This window comes from Salvia hispanica, chromosome 3 (assembly GCF_029641045.1).
Source record: "Salvia hispanica isolate PSC_SH4W2 chromosome 3, Shi_PSC_v1, whole genome shotgun sequence".
In the NCBI taxonomy this organism is placed as follows: domain Eukaryota; kingdom Viridiplantae; phylum Streptophyta; class Magnoliopsida; order Lamiales; family Lamiaceae; genus Salvia; species Salvia hispanica.
The window spans coordinates 65,924,535-65,943,102 of record NC_142694.1 but is presented as its reverse complement, the minus strand read 5'-3'; the positions used below and the strand labels follow the sequence as shown (position 1 = coordinate 65,943,102).

The window sequence follows — 18,568 nt, the reverse complement described above, 5'->3', positions numbered from 1 at the left end:
ATTGGATCAATCAAATCTCAATTCAATTACACAGTTATGGTATTGGATTCAATTTTATAATTGGATACTTACATTGATTTTATATTCAACTGAATAATCATGAATCTTAATAATTTTAGATTTATTTGAGTAGTTTGACATTTAAATTTACTGATAAATAGATACGTGGATAAATAAATGAATATTATTGATCTTAGAGTCCTATTATTCACAACTCCAGTCTTAAAGACCGAACTAGAGACCAAATTTAGGCCATTAGATCTATTTTTTATGGATGAGATTAGACCATGCTATATTAATTTAGCTCATTCATTAGGTAGATAATTTACTTCAATGTAGGGGTATTTCGGTCAAAATCCATTTAGGGTAAAAATTTTATGGTTTACTCTCTCATTCTCATTCCCGCTGCTTCGCTCAACAATTCTTTCTCATTTCCTGTTGCTCTTCTCATTTCCTGTTGCTCCAACGCTGCTTCTCTTGCCAAAAGTGATGCCTCCACATCTTCTTCTTCTGCAAATCGACGACATCAACGCTGCTGTCACTCTCACGGCTGTCGCGCCTCTTCAGCTCCGTCACCTCATCTTAGCCGTTGTCTATGCGCCGTTGCGGCTACCGTCGGTTTGCGCTCGGAGTTGTCCGGCTCCACCACTGCATATTTCCACTCAATGCTACATCGATCGCTGTCATCTTCTTCGCGCTGCATCTGTTCACCGTGTTCATTGCTGCTGCCAAGTCACCACCATGGACAAAATTGCCTCGCCGCTGTTTCTGAGTATAAATAATTTTTAGATCTTGAGTTGATGGCCATAATTGGTTAAAAAATGCGATCAGCAAGTGAGATTGGTACGGAAAATGTGATGCATTTTGTTTGATTACTCAATCCATTTGTTCAATAATTGGAGGGTGTTTTGGTTTTCTGAAGCGGAAGAGTGGAGATTGCATAGACGAAGTATTTGTAGAAGAATTTGAATTGGATGAAGTAAAAATCTAGTCTAATGAAGTAATCAATTTTTTTAATGAAGTAATAAACTCACTGGAATAAATTGCTATTATCTACAGTGAACAAAGTAAAAACCTTGTTCAACAAATTCGAAAGAAGCATGTGTTAAATCGTTTCAAAATCTACTGGAATGAAGCAAAATCCTATTCGAATGAAGTAATGACTCATTTGAATGATGTAAAAATCTGTTCATTTTCAATTTTTTACGTACTAAAATGATGTAATAAACTTACTTGAATGAAGTAACAACAAACTCGAATGAAGTACAAATCTATTCATTTTTAATATATTACATACTGGATTGTAGTAATAAACCAATTGGAATGAAGTAAAAACCTACTTAAAAATGAAGTAATACCTATTCGAAATAAGTTTTGCATTGGTATTTTTCAATTTATTAGTTCAATATTTTATACGTCCATATTAATAGTTATTTGGTTCTTTTCATTTATTATATTATTCATTCATTATTCATATTTCTATATTACTTCATTTACGAGGCTATTACTCCATTCAGATAGTTTCATTGCTTCATTTATTAATTTGTAATTTATTATTTCATTTATTTGTTTTCTGAAAATATTGTGATACATTTATTTATTTGTAATTTATTACTTCATTTCAGTAAGTTTGATACTTCATTCCAGTGGTTAACTAAATCATATACCAAATGAAGTTTATAAACCAATGCTCTAGAGGATCTAGGAGCAGATGAGGAAGAGTGATCACTACTTCATTCGTACGTGCATTTACTTCATTTAAAAAGTATATCACTTCATCACAATAGGTTTTTAAAAAGTATATCAAGTGGGTTATTACTTCAGTACACTACCTTATTAAATGAGGAAAATCCAACAACAAATTTATACATACAACACAATTCAGTTTATATTACTTCATTACGTGAGGTTATAACTTCATCGATGTTATTTAGTTCATTATAATTGTAATTCTTTGCAAACTATACATACAACACACTTTAGTTCATTTTACTTCATTTCACTTTGAATTTGAATTTGTCTAAACTTTTTACAAAATTTAAAGCAAATAGACAGTGTGAAGTGTTTTCAAAATGAAGTATTTATTCTTTATTATGATGTACGTCAGTGTTGATGAAGTTATAACCTCATTTAATAAGGTAATGGACTGAAGTAATAACCCAATTGAAGTTCAGTGAAGTAAAATCCTATTGTAATGAAGTGGTATACTTTTTGAATGAAGTAAATGTAGGGGTTGGCAGCGGAAGCGCAAGCATAAATCAATTACATAATAATCAGATCTATTTAGCGGATTATTTAGACAAATTCTATTCGCGTAATTATCTCACGTATCATGCTGATAACTCAAATAATAACATGCTTTAAATTAAATGAAACCTAAAACATGCTGTTCTAAGGTTTGGCCATTATACCTTGATGATTCTCCAAAGAATCGAAGATAGCTAGCGCCTTCTCCACGTGAAGATCTTCAGTACAAAACCACGGATCTTCTGACTGGTTCCCGGACTGTGAACTGATATCAGGGTGGGCTGATCTCACCAGCGCACTAGGACTTAAATAGAGAAGACAGAAATCATTTCCCACGGAGGAGAAAAATTCGACCTCTACTAGGAATAGAGAGGGCCGAAAATTTTGAGAGAAAAACAAGTATATTTTCTGTCTTCTTTATTCTCCTATTTATAATAAGTCACATATTGGGCCCAGTCAGGGATTTATGGAAGGCTTTGGATATGGGCTCCCCCAATTAGCTTTTTACTAATTAAATTAAACCCAATTTAATATAAGCTTAAAATTGGAATATTACGAGCAGCCACTACAGAAGTAATACTGCACTCCCCATCCAAATCCGAAATTACAAGTACTTCGGGTTTCCAATACTTTATATTTATTTCCCGCACTTAAGATAGAAACATCCATTAATTAATTATTGTCTGCTATGGACTCAATTAATTAATATCTTATTTATTCCAAGAGAGGACTCAGCAAGAAAATCTTATTTATTATTCATAGAGTAATTAAACTCCAACTAGCTAGGTTCCGAATAATAAAACCTTATTTCAAGCTTCTCTTGAGGATGTTATCAAACGAGACTCACCTCGCGCACGATTCAACATAATAGCAATCCTAGCACCGCTAGATATTAATCACCACTACCCAATATACCAGGTTTATTGGGTTGCGAAAAACCCGTACCATTTGGTAAGTCAAAGTAGTGCATAATCAATACCGTATGCTCAATGCTAACGTACATTGATTGAGAAATAATTTACGAGACCTCGCCTTTCAGTAGATAGCATAAAGACTGTCTCACTGTTAGATCCATTCAGTGCTATACCATACCAACGTCATCTTATTTCAGTAAGGCTTAGAAATAATCGGACTGACATTGCAACCTTTCACGATAGGTAGTCTAAGCCTATCTAGGTTGTGAAATTATTCTTTTTCTTTGTTTAGAACTGACCGTGTTACCTCAAAGTGGACGACGCCCACAACCAGTCTACTAAAACAAAGACTTAGACTTTGTTAAGTTACTTATACATTTAAATATGCAATAAACATCCATTAAATGTAAAACATAACAACATTATGACAAAAATAATCTGTTTATTCATTTGAAAAATAAAATAAGAGTTTTAACAGTATTCAATCACTCGAAAGGTGATTTCTAGTATACAAACTCTAACAGTAAATGCACATATGAATGAGGTAGTGATCACTCTTCCTCATATGCTCAAGAATATCTTAAAGTAATAATCTAGATGAATGAATGAAGTAATAACCTATTTGAATGAAGTAATAGTATGAATGAATAATAAGCTCATTACTACCGCTTGACGTTTAACGCAGTTAACTTCTTGGTTCATTGTTTAGTAAATACAGTTGATGATATCATTACCCCTTGGTGTTTAGCACAGTTCAATTGTTATTATTACCGTATTTTAATAAAAATGTCAAATTACTTCATCATTATGTCCATTTAGTTCATTATTTAGTGAATATAGTTCATTACTATCGCTTAACGTTTAACACAATTACTTTTTTTTAGCATTACTATATTTCAATAAAATATCGAAATTACTTCATTACATATATTTATTTAGTTCATTATTTAGCGAATATAGTTCATTATATATATAAATAGGTTCAGAATAACCATACAAAGACTTCATCATAAAGCACCAAACGTGTCTAGATCTAGACACTAGAGGAATGCAATTAATCTGGCATTTAATTTCATCTCTCTCGCGTAAACACATATACAATGCACCTGGAAAACACACCTTGCTCCAAAGTGGACGGCGAACAAGAAAATTAATCCAAAATCAATAAAGAAACATTAATCCAAAATCTTCCCTAATCTGGGAAACATAATTAATTGCCAATCGGTGAAAATTATTAATCAAAGGCTTAGCATTAATATAAATATGCATTAATATAAATATACATATTCATATAATCAATCTCCTCGCTAATACGTATGGACGGTAACTAATAACTATAGTATCGATCTTTCAAAAGCGACATTGAGCAGCTGCGGCGGCGCCAAAGCGATGAAGACGAACACCGCCATGATAGTGACGGGGATGATGAGAAGCGTCAGCAGTGGCGGCGGTAGTGCTGAGTGCTGCAATGGCGATGAACACCGTGACAGCAGTAGCGCTGAGTGCTGCTCAGTGACGAACAGCCTGGAGCGAGGCGACGAAGTGCGAACTGTTGGCTGTTCAACAAACTGAACAGCGATGGCGGCTGAACGCCAACAGCAGCGGCAACGAGACCTTCTCCGAGACAGCAATGGCGTCGCAAAGGGAAGACAGCGGTGAGATGAAGGAAGGATGGAGAACGAGAGATTTGATCTTCCAAAATTACCCTTTTATCAATAAAAAAATCAAATAATATGTGATTATTAATAACCATTAGATGTGATTAATGAGTGGCCAAAATTTGGTCTCTAGTTCGGTCTTTAAGAAGGGTTCGACATTAATCACAACTCATTGATCTTATATTGAATTGATAATTTTAATTAATCATAAGTTCATTCCAAACAATAATAAAAGAACATCTAAAATAGATTAAAAAAACTTAATCTCAAACTTCAACTTAAAAAAATAAAAATATAATATAAATATCAATGAACTAATTTATTTATAGCAAATTAATAATAATAATATTTTTATGGAATAAATTGAATTTTAGTTTCCCTTTGAGTCAAAGGAGTGCTTTAATTATTTGAAATTTTGCACTTATCTAAGTAAGATGTACAATAAATTTTATTGTCAATGTAACATATTGTCATAATTTAACTATACTAAAATATAAGTATAGAAAAGTAGAAACGGTAATAATGTAAAATTATTTGAGCATTAACAGAGATACTTAAATTATTAATAATTTAAACATTTATATTTACTAAAATACTATTTATAGCCCGCCATACTATGGCAAGATAGATTTATTGTTTTTAGACAACAACCAGACCAGACTTATTTTAACTGATTAACCAGAGTAAAAAAAAATTACACTGAATCCCATCTTATACATGTATTTTCACTAAACAGACATAAATATGCCATATTTATTGGTCATTAAGTAAAACCACAAAATGCATGTGTTGACAGATCAGATCCAATCACCATTCATATCTACATCTATCTCTAACCATTCCTATTCATGATTCTATCTCTAAGTAAGCAAATTTAAATGTATAACTGAATGCAATTAAAGCAGTTGAAAAACCTGCAAAAAACAAACCATCAGGCATCAACGACCTAAGCCAAGTAATAAATTAGTACTCGTCTGCAACTCGAATAAACAAGCAAGCGCGTACGATATCTGCAATCAATGCAAAGAGAGAAAGCATCTGTCTTTTTAATGGTCAGCTTATTAGAGATAAGGAGATGAGAACATCATATCTGGAAGGTCAAAAAAGCTAACTAGAGATATGGATCCATTAAATGTCGCGATCCAGCACCTGTAACGCTTGCACGCAGTCCAGAGGATTAGATTTGGGTGGTGCGGATGTGGTTTTGCTCTTATCTTCACAGCCATGTTTGAAATGCAGATGAGATCAACAAAGAATAGCACATAGTCTGATATACAACTAATATCAGAATAGTGTAGCTTATTAATCTAATGTAACCAAATCTAGATCTAGCACCATCAAGAGATTAATCTGAACTTCAAACAACATGAACAAATTCACAATGTATTTTGCTCGAACTGAATTTTATGGTAGCAACGCATCATGAATTCGACGAAAAATGAAGATATGTATGACTATAACAGAGCTGCATTGTACAGATTAAGAATAGAAGTAACTGAAATCACTAAATAGGAAAAAAAAACATCAGACTTTATTCATTCATTTGCAAGGAAATTGAGGAACATAAAAGCCCGAGTACACAAAATTCGTTTAAGAATAAAACTCAAAGGCAACGGAACGAACCTATTTCTGCTACCTTGTCATGCTATACTTCAATGAGAGTATGCAATTCAGGGAGAAAACATTATTTGAAGAGAAAAGGAAAAAACTTGCACTCAAGAGAATAGTTTATGGAAAAACATCCAATTGTATCTCGAGTAATGTCTGATAATCCGATGAAAATAAACGAAACTAAAATAGTTTGGGATAAGTACCCCATTCGCAGGTGCATCCAGGAACCAAACGATAACCACAAGCATACAACATGTAGTTTGTATGGTTCCTGAAACACGAAGATATTCAGCATCCCATCACAGCACAATTATAGACGAAACCATCAGCTTTCTTCCGGCCAAGCACATCCCACTGTAGAGGCCCTTCACCCGGAACCCATGAATACACTTCAATTAAAATCCCATTAACAACATGAGGACCACCAACGAAAATAAGACGGTCGCCACACGCTCTGAATGCTATGCCCCAACCGCGCATAGCACCAGCACGTTCCGGAAACTTTCCAAGGGTGATCCAAACCCTACCCTCCTTATCATATTTTTTCACCTCCCTAACAGCATAATCTGCAGCATACAACTCATTTTTTACAACAGCAATCAGAGGTGGTGCCTCGGACACAACTGTTGATGGGGCTTCCTGAATCGGCGATATGTTGAGAATCTCCGTCCAAGTCCCATTTTTCAAATCATATATCTCTCCGCATGAGAGATGCGTTAATCCGGCTCCTGTTCCTCCAATAACGTAAAACTTTCCATCCATGAAAACCGCAGAACAACTTTTTCTTGGTTTCTTCATGCTTGGAAGCATCGTCCACCTTCCCGTATCAGAATTGTATAACTCCGCATAGTTGAGGGGATTTGCATTCGAGTCAGAGCCGCCAGCTAATATGGCGATTTCTCCGAGGCTAGCAGACCCAAACAGACACCTAGGCTTGTTCATTTGCATTCCCGTGGTCCACGCGTTTGTCAACAAACTGTATCGATAGATAACGTACGACATGAGATTCCTTCCGAAAACAAGAAGCTCAGTCCCAACAGCCAAGGATTCCTTATCAGAAAACACAAAGACATTATTGTAACTAATACTTGGCAAATGCATCCAATGGCGCCGTATAGGGTCAAAGACTTCCCATTCGTTCAGCATGCACGAAAAGTAAACCCAATGCTCGACTACCCCTCTTTTCCGCCTTATTTTATACAGCTCCCCACTACGGACAAGAGACCGGAAACTCCGGTTCAATAATGCAATTGAGCCATAATTAGCTCGAGATAACCGTACGAAACAACTAATCATGTTATCCATACCAATGTCAGCAATCAATGAGCTAGAATCTGAATCAACGCCAGCGTGTCCCTGGTTGCTCGATTGGCCAGAAACCGACTTAAAGATCCCACCAAGAGACAATTCGGTATCTACTTGATCGCCCAAATGCTTGGGCACCTTTTGGACCACGTCATCCTCCTCGTCATCTTTTCTTTCCAAATGGCGCTTTCCCTCGGCCTTTTCAGCCCTGTAGGTCATACGCCTATCGCTTTCCCTCGTCATCGGATGATAGTCCCTCTAGACCAAACAATGCTTGCCTTGCAACATATAATTGAACACAAAACAAAATCAGCACCAAATTTTCAGCTCTCTTTTCTTTTTGGAAACAATAAAACAAAACATGAAGAAAAGAAAAAAAAAACTAGTAATTCTTAGCTGCACAGATCAGTGTAGAATAGTCATGCATAAGTTGATGGAATTCATGTGCAAATTCCAACTGCAACTTACCAAATTGAATTCTCAAGAAAAAGAAGAAACTTATCATTCCTAGGCATCCGTGATCCAAATCCATCAACAAAAATCCAAATTCCCATATATAGAAATCAATAACTAAACCTGATATCTGAACATAAAAACATACTCCCTTCGTACCAACTATAAGTTGAGTCATTTCCTTTTTAACAAAAAAATAAACATCTAATCGCTCTTACTTTATTCCATCACCTACCTTCCTCTTTTTCTATCTATCTTACTTTATTCATCTCTCCTACTTTTCAACGCAATTTCTTAATCTCCATGCCCAAAGTTTTGATTCATCTTAGTTGGGACTGGGACGGAGGGAGTACAGAATAACAAGCAAAGAAACGTTTTGGAAAGCATATAACAAGATAACCCCATATTCAAAAACATTGAAAATAAATCAAGAGGTTCAATCAATTGGAACATGCAAAAAGCTATATAAGCATTAACACAAGATCAATTATCACCCCTCCACACAACTTCACCAAAATCAAAACATCAAAAATTCAAAACCAAAAGCTAGAATCTTGCATTGGTTTTCCTACATCTTTGATTCTTTCCTTAGATTAGATTCATCAAATTGAATTTTTATTAGTGACAAACATCACATCATAAAGAGAAGCTACAACAAGCAAATTGAACAAGATTACAAAATAGGTTCCAAAAATAATGAATTAACAATGGAAGATAAACAAAAGAGAGAAGAAGACTTACAAAGAAAAAGAGAGAGCTATCAGAGTGCAAAATCCCTTGTTTGTCAGTGCATGTAATGTAACTTGACATTTGCTGTTATATATACGTATTTTTCTTTGTATTTTCCACTTTATTGTTGCTTTGTATTTATGATGGTAAGGTGTATGTATGTGTGTGTATAGGCGTGTGTTTGAGATAAGAGAGAGAAACTCCATTTCATTCCTATGGAATCTCTGCATTTCAAATCCAGGGGCTTTGGGTTTAGGCTTCGTCTTTGGGCATAATCTTAAGCCTCTCTCTCAATATTTAATCTTTTCTTTTTAATTATATTTACATTCTAAAATAAATTAACCGCTCTTCACAAATCACAACATATTGGTACTCCGCATGTCCCACTCAAAATGTTCAGTTTTTAGTTTGTCTCATTATTAAATCTCTCTCTTCTCTTCTCTCTCCTTATTAAAATATTCAACTATTTTATTCTCTTTACTTATTACATCTAACAACTCCTCCCGTAACAATAAAAAAATATAGACATCTTGAATCGGAAGGAGTACAAATTTATTCCCAACATCTCATGAATAAATTGTATTACTTCCCTTGTTACTTGCACTTTTTCAATTTTGGCTCGTTCTAAACTACTTGCATCATTTCTATTTTAAGGAAGATAATGGTACTCTCTCCATTCTAAGATAAGCGAAGCATTTCTTTTTTAGGCACGGGATTTAAGGAATTGATATTTAAAGAGTTAAAGTAGAGATATGAAAGTATGAGAGAGAATAAAGTAGGTGGAGAATAAAGTAGAGAGGATTTTTTGCTAAAAAATAGAAATGGCTCACTTAAAGTAGAACATTCCAAAAAGGAATATGACTCACTTATCCTGAGACGGAGGGAGTATTTAATCATTCGTCCCACTTTGGAGTCTCAGTTGAGTTCAGCCTAAGTTTTAAGAAATGTAAATAAAAGCTGGTATAAAAAGATAATGGAATGTGGGCCCTATTTATATAAAATAGTTTTATAATAAATTGTGAGTGGAATTAGATTAGTGAAATGTGATGCCTATTGCCATTTATTGAATATTCTAATTGATACCCTTAATGTAGGATGGACGAAAATGATAAACTGGAGCTCCTAAAGTTGGACGGAGGGAGTAATATATTAGAGTTAATTAAATATTTTAGTAATAAGTGATCTCTCGTTATACATAAATTACTAATTTAATTACACTAAAAAATTACTTCTTCCGTCCCAAGGAAGATAACTCATTCCTTGGGCAGTACAGAATTTTATACAGTTTTATTTTATACTATAAAGAATAAAGTAGAGATAGATGACTTTCTATTTTCAGTAATGGGTTATCTTTAACTACAAATTTTTCGTGGGTCATTTTCGATTAGACGGAATGAGTAATTTTTAAGTTTATATCCTAAAATAAAAAGTGTGAGTAACATTGGATAGAAATATACTTAGTTAACACTGTTTTAGTAAAGTTTTGAATGAAAATGATAATAATGGATTGACTAAAGGCCCTTTTTGGTCCTAAACATATGGAGATTTTATGATTTTGGTCCAAAACATTATCTTTTGAATTATTCGGTCCTTCACAAGTAAAAACGGGTCACATTTAGTCCGAATTAGATGAAAATGGTTAAATTTAACGGTTAACAAATATTAATTGAATTTTGACCGAATTAAGTTAATATTAAGTTAAAAATCACACTGCCGGAGCTAGTCCCCTCTCCTCCACCGCCGGAGCCGGTCCTCTCCCCTCCATCGTCGGAGTCGGTCCCCTCTCCTCCGCCAGCATCTCCGCCGCCGTCATACGGTGTCAACCACCAGCTCAATCTCCCTCCTCTTCCCTTCCACCGCGAAGCACGTCTGCAGCACGTCGCAAATCGACACCGGCAAATGCACCCATCCCTGCGCCGCCTCGATTTTCCTGAAACTGACCTCGGCCCTTCGGTTGGAGAGGCTCCGGTTGGTCTTCTTCTTCTTCTTAGATTTGACTCTGACTTGGCCGATGCAGGTGACTTTGGGGGAGGAGGGCTCGGGGTTGTCGAGGCGTTTCTTGAGGAGAAGGGGTGGCCTTGTTAGGGCGGAGGCGGTGGCCGGGGCTGGGGATTGATTTGGAGAGTTTCATGGAGGAGGAAGAGGAGAGGCAGATGAAGAGCTCGCTGCTGTTTTTGCGGAAATGGGCTCTCTCTCTCTCAATTTCCTACTACTAATTCTTGTTTGTTATTGTGTTGAGAATTCTTTTCGTATTAGCAAAATTGGAAAAAGAGCTCGGGTCCGAGTTTCATGGAGGAGGAAGAGGAGAGGCAGATGAAGAGCTCGCTGCTGTTTTTGCGGAAATGGGCTCTCTCTCTCTCAATTTCCTACTACTAATTCTTGTTTGTTATTGTGTTGAGAATTCTTTTCGTATTAGCAAAATTGGAAAAAGAGCTCGGGTCCGAGTTTCATGGAGGAGGAAGAGGAGAGGCAGATGAAGAGCTCGCTGTTTGTTACTGTATTGATACCTAATTATAATTCTTTTCATATTAGCAAAATTGGAAAAAGATAGTATCAGTTGCAAAATGAAATGAATAATTTGTAATTTAATAGGAATTAAGAATTATAATTAGGTATAATTAATGACCATTAGTAATTTAATATAGTCAAATTGCAATCACTGTCTATTTTTTTACGGTTCTGTTAAGTGAGGACCGATTCGGGTCTGAGTTTATTTGTGAGAGACCAAATAATCAAAAAGATAATGTTAAGGACCAAACTAATAAAACGGTCGTATGTTAGAGACCACATTTGGCCTTTACTCTTTTCTTAAACATAAAAAGTTGGGGGATATAAAATTTGAATTTTGAATTTGAGTTGTTTAGAAGTCTCTCTGTAAATACCAGTTGTTATCACACAAATTTATTAACTACATGTTCTTATTCTTAATTTTCTCTCTCTACATTCTGTGAATCTCTTTTTGTTTTCTCTAATTCTTATTCTTTTTGCAGATACTAAAAAGTGAAATCCGTGTAATGTTTAATTCTTTTGGCTTTAATACTTTTTTCTTATTATCTTTTTAAAAAAAATTTAGATATTGCATATACTAAAGGGGAGATCAGTGTAACTTATTTCTTTTGGTTTAAGTACTTTTTTCTTTTATTTTTTGTTTTTTCTTTGTCACTATGTCTAGCTATTGCATTATACTATTAGCCTAACTATTACAAAAATTGTTGTGTAAACCAATACAAACTAAATAAATAATAATAAAAATTCATTAATAATTTTTACAACATCTTCAGTCTTCTTGCGGAATTAGTATTTAACTCTTTCGTAGAGATTGGCTATCAATTGTTTCGCAGAGATTGGCCAATGTTCGCTGTAGATACTGCACATGAAAGGTAAGAAATTATTACTCCTACGATTCTAAACTTATCTATTGATTAATTAAATTCAATTAGTTAATTGAAATAATAACAAAATTAACTAATTGTCGTAATAATAATTAAATTTTATTAATAAAACAACAATAATTATTACTCTCTCCGTCCGCGAATAGGAGTCCCGTTTTTTCCATTTTGGTCCGTCCACGAATAGGAGTCCCGGTTCATAATTACCATAAATGGTAAAGAGGCCCCACATTCCACCAACCCATTCCACTCACATATAATTTAAAACTAATATATACAAGTGGGTCCCCTATTCCACTAACTTTCTTCCACTCACTTTTCTTAACATTTCTTAAAATCCGCACCGATAAGAAATGGGACTCCTATTGTTGGACAGAGGGAGTATCATATAAGCAAACAACACAAGATGCACTTAAATATTAAGTAAGATGCAATTACATAATTCAATTGAATATAGAATCAATTGAAGTTATATTCAACTGAACAATTTAATAGTGTTCAGATTGACTTAAATATAAGATGCAACCAAATAATTCGATTAAACATATAAATCAGTTAAACAAATAATCAATTAAATAATTCAAATTTCAAATAATAGTGGTTAGATTCACTAACTTAATAATTCAATTGAAATTAGAGTTACTTGAATATAGAATTAATTAAGCAATTCAATAGTACTCAGATTCACACGATTATAAGATTTGTAACTAAATAATTCGATTGAATTTAGAGTTAATTGAACATAAAATCAATTGAGCAATTAAATAGTGTGTAGATTCACTTAAATGTAAGATGTAACTAAACTTAGAGTTAATTCAATAATGCTTAGATTAAATTATAAGATACAACCGAACAATTCATTTGAATTTTGAGTTAATTGAACATAAAATCAATTGAGTAATTCAATAGTGTTTAGATTTACTCGATTATAAGATGTAATTAAACTATTTAGTTGAACTTAGAGTGAGTTGCGCATATAATCATTTGAAATATTCAATAGTGTTCAGATTGAATTCAATATTAAATGTGAATTTAGATTAAACTAAACAACTGTTTTTTTTTTTTAATTTGAAATAAAATTATACATTAATCATTATTGATTTTTTTATTTGAATCTAAAATTCACCGAAATTGTTCAATTACATTTAAAATAATCGAATACAAATGTAGTAGATTAATTTGTTCAATTATCATTTCCATTAGGATTGATTTTCTTTAATTGAGTTTATTATTTTTTTCTTAATAAAATTAGTAATTAAGATTCACTATTATATATTTCAAATTTATAAATATATTTTTTGTTAATCTATAATTTAATTATAGTGTCGCAAACAATATACTAGCAAGAAGGAATTCTTTTTAGGCTGTGTTTGGGACACTGAATTGGAGATATGGAATTGGAATTGAAGCCTTCAATTTCAAATCCTCCAATTCCACAATTTGAATTCCATATCAAAAGTAGTGGAATTCCAAATACTCACACACACACACTCACACTCCACATATTTCACACACTACACACATTTCACATATTTAACACATTTCACGCATTACACACACTCCACACACTACACACACTTCACACTCTACTCACATTTCACATATTTCATACACTACACACACTACACACACTTCACACACTACATAGTTTCACATATTTCATACACTACACACACTACACACACTTCACACACTACATAGTTTCACATATTTCACACACAACACACAATTTCACGCACTACACACATTTCACATATTTCACACACTACACAATTTTTCACATATTTCACACAGTGCACAATTTTTCACATATTTCACACACTACACAATTTCACAAACTACACACTTCACAATTCACACACTACACACTACACACATTTCACGCACTTCCACATTGTTGGGGTTTGGTGTCCCTTGCACAGCGGAAGACTTGTGCAAAATAAATAAATCAGATACGGATCTATTTGACCGATTATGCGATTAATCAATTCACATGTTAAACAGATAATTGCATGCTAGAACGCAAATAATTCATGTTCAAAGAAAGTAAATCCTAAAACATGAATTCTACGGTTTAGAGTTACCAATTTGATTCTACAAAGAATCGTCGATTGCTCGCGCCTTCTCCACGATGATCTTCAATACTTGACCACAAATCTTCTGACTGGTTCCCGAACTGTATCTCGATATCAGAGTGGGCTGATCTTATCAAAATACTAGGACTCGAATAAAGAAGACAAAAAAATCTCACGGAGGAGAGCTGAGAGAATTTTCGAGCTCCTCTAAAACTAGAGGGAGACAAAAATTTCTACTACTAATTAATTGTTTATGTCTCTCCTTTATTCTCCTATTTATATTAAGTTCATATTTGGGTCCAGTTAAAGATCTATGGAAGGTTTTGGATATGTACTCACCCCAAATTAGCTTTTTACTAATTAAATTGAACTCACAATTTAATACAAGCTTATATTGGAATATTACGAACAGCCATTACAGAAGTAATATTGACCCCCCCATTCAAATCCGAAATTACTAGTAATCCAGATTTCCGTTATTTATATTATTTATTTCCCGCGCTTAAGATATAAATGTCAATTAATTAATTAATATCTGCTATGGACTTAATTAATTAACATCTTATTAATTCCGACAATGGACTTAGCAAGAAACACTTATTAATTCTTATTAAGAATTTTCCGCACCAACACACTAAAAGAAATAAATAACACAATTCATCCCCAGAAGACTAGATAAGTATAGTAACTTATTGAGTATTTCAAAATAAAATTAATTGTTGTGTATACAAAGAGCCTCCACTCAAAGTAACAAGAAATTGGGAGCTTTGTATCCAAGCAAATTAAAATGCACGAAATGAGGACTTTGGTCGAATGGAGGGAACAAAAAAATCAGCCTTCAATCCCTATGATACTACTCCCTCCCTCCGTCACACGATAATTATCAATCTTTTTCATTTCGGTCATTTCCACAATAATTGTCACACTTTATTTTTATCATAAATAGTAAGTAGGTCCCACATTTCACTAATTCACTTCACTCACATCTTATTATAAAACCAATATAAAAAAATGAGTCAATGAGTCTCACATTTTCACTAATTTTTTCAACCAACTTTTTTTTACATTTCTTAAAACTCGTACCCACAATGAGAGTGACAATTATTATAGGATTGAGGGAGTATCTCTTTGTAAATGGAAACTGTGGAAATAGTGAGAGAAAGAAAGAATAACAGTAGAATAGAACAAGATAGAAATGAGAAAGAAATGCGGGGCAAAGTATTCTCTTTAATTTCTACAATTATTAATTAAATTGCAATTAATGAGTAGTAAATGCATTTTGAAATTTAGAAGAGTTTGAATTCTCTATCGTCGATGGGCTGAGAGCATTCATAATGGAAGGATCCTCCCATAGGGCCCTCCCATTCCACATAGCATTTGTTCAAAGGGCGTATCTCCCTGCAATGGAAGGACCCTCCCATTCTATTTCATTTCCACATCATCACCATTTTATTTTAATTTTTTAGCACTTCTATATTTAATATGTTATCAAATTAAATAAATAAGAACCAAAAATATTAATACGCAAATCTTCGTTATATTTCAAAATTGGAAAATAGAATGCAACTAGAAGCAAATTTTAATAAAACTAAAAATGAAAATAAAGCATCAGTGCCTACCCCTATGTCCCCAAATTTCTTCAATCATATCGTGTTGTAGACGATTGTGGGCCTCTTTTTGGCGTATATCAACAAATGCCCGAAGACGCTCGGCGTATCAGTGAGGGGTAGGACGCTCTAGCGACACCGTGGCTGGAGCTTGCAATGTGTTCGACGGGGACGTCGGCGACATCTTCATCTTCACTCTCCACTATCATGTTATGCAATGCGATAGCAGCATAGATGATATCAGTGATATCACCCTTGTAGAAGAATCGCGCCGGACCTTTGATCAATGCAAAACGCGATTGAAGCACACCGAAAGCCCGCTCCACATCCTTTCCCGCCGCCTCTTGCCGTTGGGCAAAATAACTCATTTTCTCCTCAGTTGGACAACTAATCGTCTTCATGAAAACGGGCCAACTTGGGTATATGTCGTCCGCCAAGTAATACCCCATCTGATGCTGGTTGCCGTTCGCGGTGAAGTCAACCAAGGGGCCTATTCCCTGGCACTGGTCGTTGAACAGAGGCGAGGACTGCAGGACATTTAGGTCGTTGTTCAACCCTGCCACACCGAAGTAGGTATGTCAAATCCACAGGCGCTGATCGGCAACGGCTTCCAGAAGAAATGGAATAAAAAACAAAATCAAAAAAATCAAAAAAAAAATAGGTGAGAGGGGCGACCGACGGCCCTTCCTCCACAATGGAGGGCCGATCGGAGGGCCCTTCTCAACGGCTAGGGCTGATATATCGGCCATATGGGGGAGAGAGGGATGGGGCGGACGACGGCCCCTTTTCCACTCGACGTTTGAGAATCCGCCCGACGAGCGCGAGTTTGCGGTGTCAAGGCTGCGGCCGCTCTGAAATTGGGGCAATGGGGTTTGGATTTGGCCTCAGAGAGAGGAGGAAAATGGAATTTCGGTGGGAGACAAGGTGGAGGTTTGGATTGAGAGAAATTGCGCTTGGTTTCCGGCTGTGATTGTTAGGTATTTGGGGAATGGGGTTTATTCCGTGGATAAAAATGGCGAAGAAGAAGAGGTTGGATGTGGTCGTATTAGGCCTTGCCCTCCAGTTCTATGCGATGGAAAATTTGGGGTTTCTGAGAAAGTGGATGCGTTCTTCAATTGTGGGTGGTGGAGTGGAGTGATTCAGAAGAAGGTTACGAAGAAGAATGAGTACATTGTGTTTTTTGAGCAAAATGATTCTACTAAGCAGTTGGATCGGTCTGCATTAAGGCCGCATTTGGTATGGACGGATGAGAAATGGGTCATTGAATCGTCCACAAGTAAAAGAAAATCCACCTTTTCTGATTCTAGGGCTTCTCCGAAACAGAAACAGAAACAGAGCACGTTGATGAAATACAGGATGTACACATTCCACCCATGTTGCCATTGATTGATAATGATGATGATTCTGTGCAGAAACTGCCGTTTGTGAAAAGTAATGCTATCTGGAAATCCATGGAGTCGATGGAGGAGCTGCTGCATCAGAGGCCACATTTTGAGCCACTGCTTGCTGTCAAGGAGAACGAGCGGGAGGGGTTGGCGATAGGATGTACGGTGACGTTCATGGATGTGGTGGAGGCGAACCGCAGCTTGAAGTTCAGTGACCCGAAGAGTGTGATGGAGGACCTGCAGGAGACGCTGTTGGACTTGGAAAGGTATGGTTTCCAAGTTGGGGCGGTGAGGGAGCGGGTGATGAAGTTGTTGTAGGCGAAGGAGAAGGAGGAGACGACTAAGGGGATAATGGAGCAGGTTGAGGTGCAGAGTGAGAGGAGGTGGGTGATTGAGAAGAAGATGCGGTTGGCAAACGAGCAGCTTAAGCTGTCAGAGGTGGAGGAGATTGGGCGTGTGCGGGCCAGATTGGAGGAGAATCGGCAGCAGGTGGAGAGTTTGAGGGCTGATTTGGAAGGTGGGACTACCCCTATTTGCAATGGCGATTGATGAATGCTATGGCTTGGTTTATAATACTGTGATTCTATCTAATCCTCTATATTTTGTCCTTTTCAAGCTTTAGCATTTTAGGTGTCTTTTGCCTTTTGTTTTTGGTTTACTTGAATGGGAATTAACAAGTTACTAGTATTTACTACACAAGTCTCTACCAACAATGGTTTAAACAACAAGAAATAAATTATATGAATGTGTGAATTGATAGTAGCTATAGATATGATCCCGTTAAGTGAAAGTTCCTTCAAAGACAAAAGGGTTGTTCGAGTGTTACTTTTGTGTTGGATTCGACAATTGCTACCATTCACTCTTCAACAATCCTCTGAGAGGCGGAAGCCGGAGGCTGAGAGCATTGCGGGAGGCGGCGTGGCCGAGTGCACAAGGTCCTTCCGGGTACACGGACGAGAGAGAACATATGACATAGTGTTGAAGTTAAAACTTTGACTTTTGTCAAATGACATATGACATAGCGGCGTGGCCGAGTATACAAACTTTGACTTTTATCAAATTTCATATCCCACATTGGTAAGGAGTTAAAAAGTTGGGGGAGTGGCTGCCTATAAAAAGGAGCACTCCTCCCTCATTTGTAAATCATCCTCAAACATTTGTTTCTCTTCTCCATTTAATATAATCGGGCTCTGCT

At 35.6% G+C, this 18,568-nt stretch overlaps 2 pseudogenes; one reads left to right on the top strand and one right to left on the bottom strand.

Moving 5' to 3' along the window:
- Positions 1–6,354: 6,354 nt before the first annotated feature.
- LOC125210597 (F-box/kelch-repeat protein At1g74510 pseudogene) lies at positions 6,355–8,023 on the bottom strand (annotated as a pseudogene).
- Positions 8,024–10,816: 2,793 nt separating this feature from the next.
- LOC125208966 (DUF724 domain-containing protein 2-like) lies at positions 10,817–17,922 on the top strand (annotated as a pseudogene).
- The last annotated feature ends 646 nt before the right edge of the window (positions 17,923–18,568 follow it).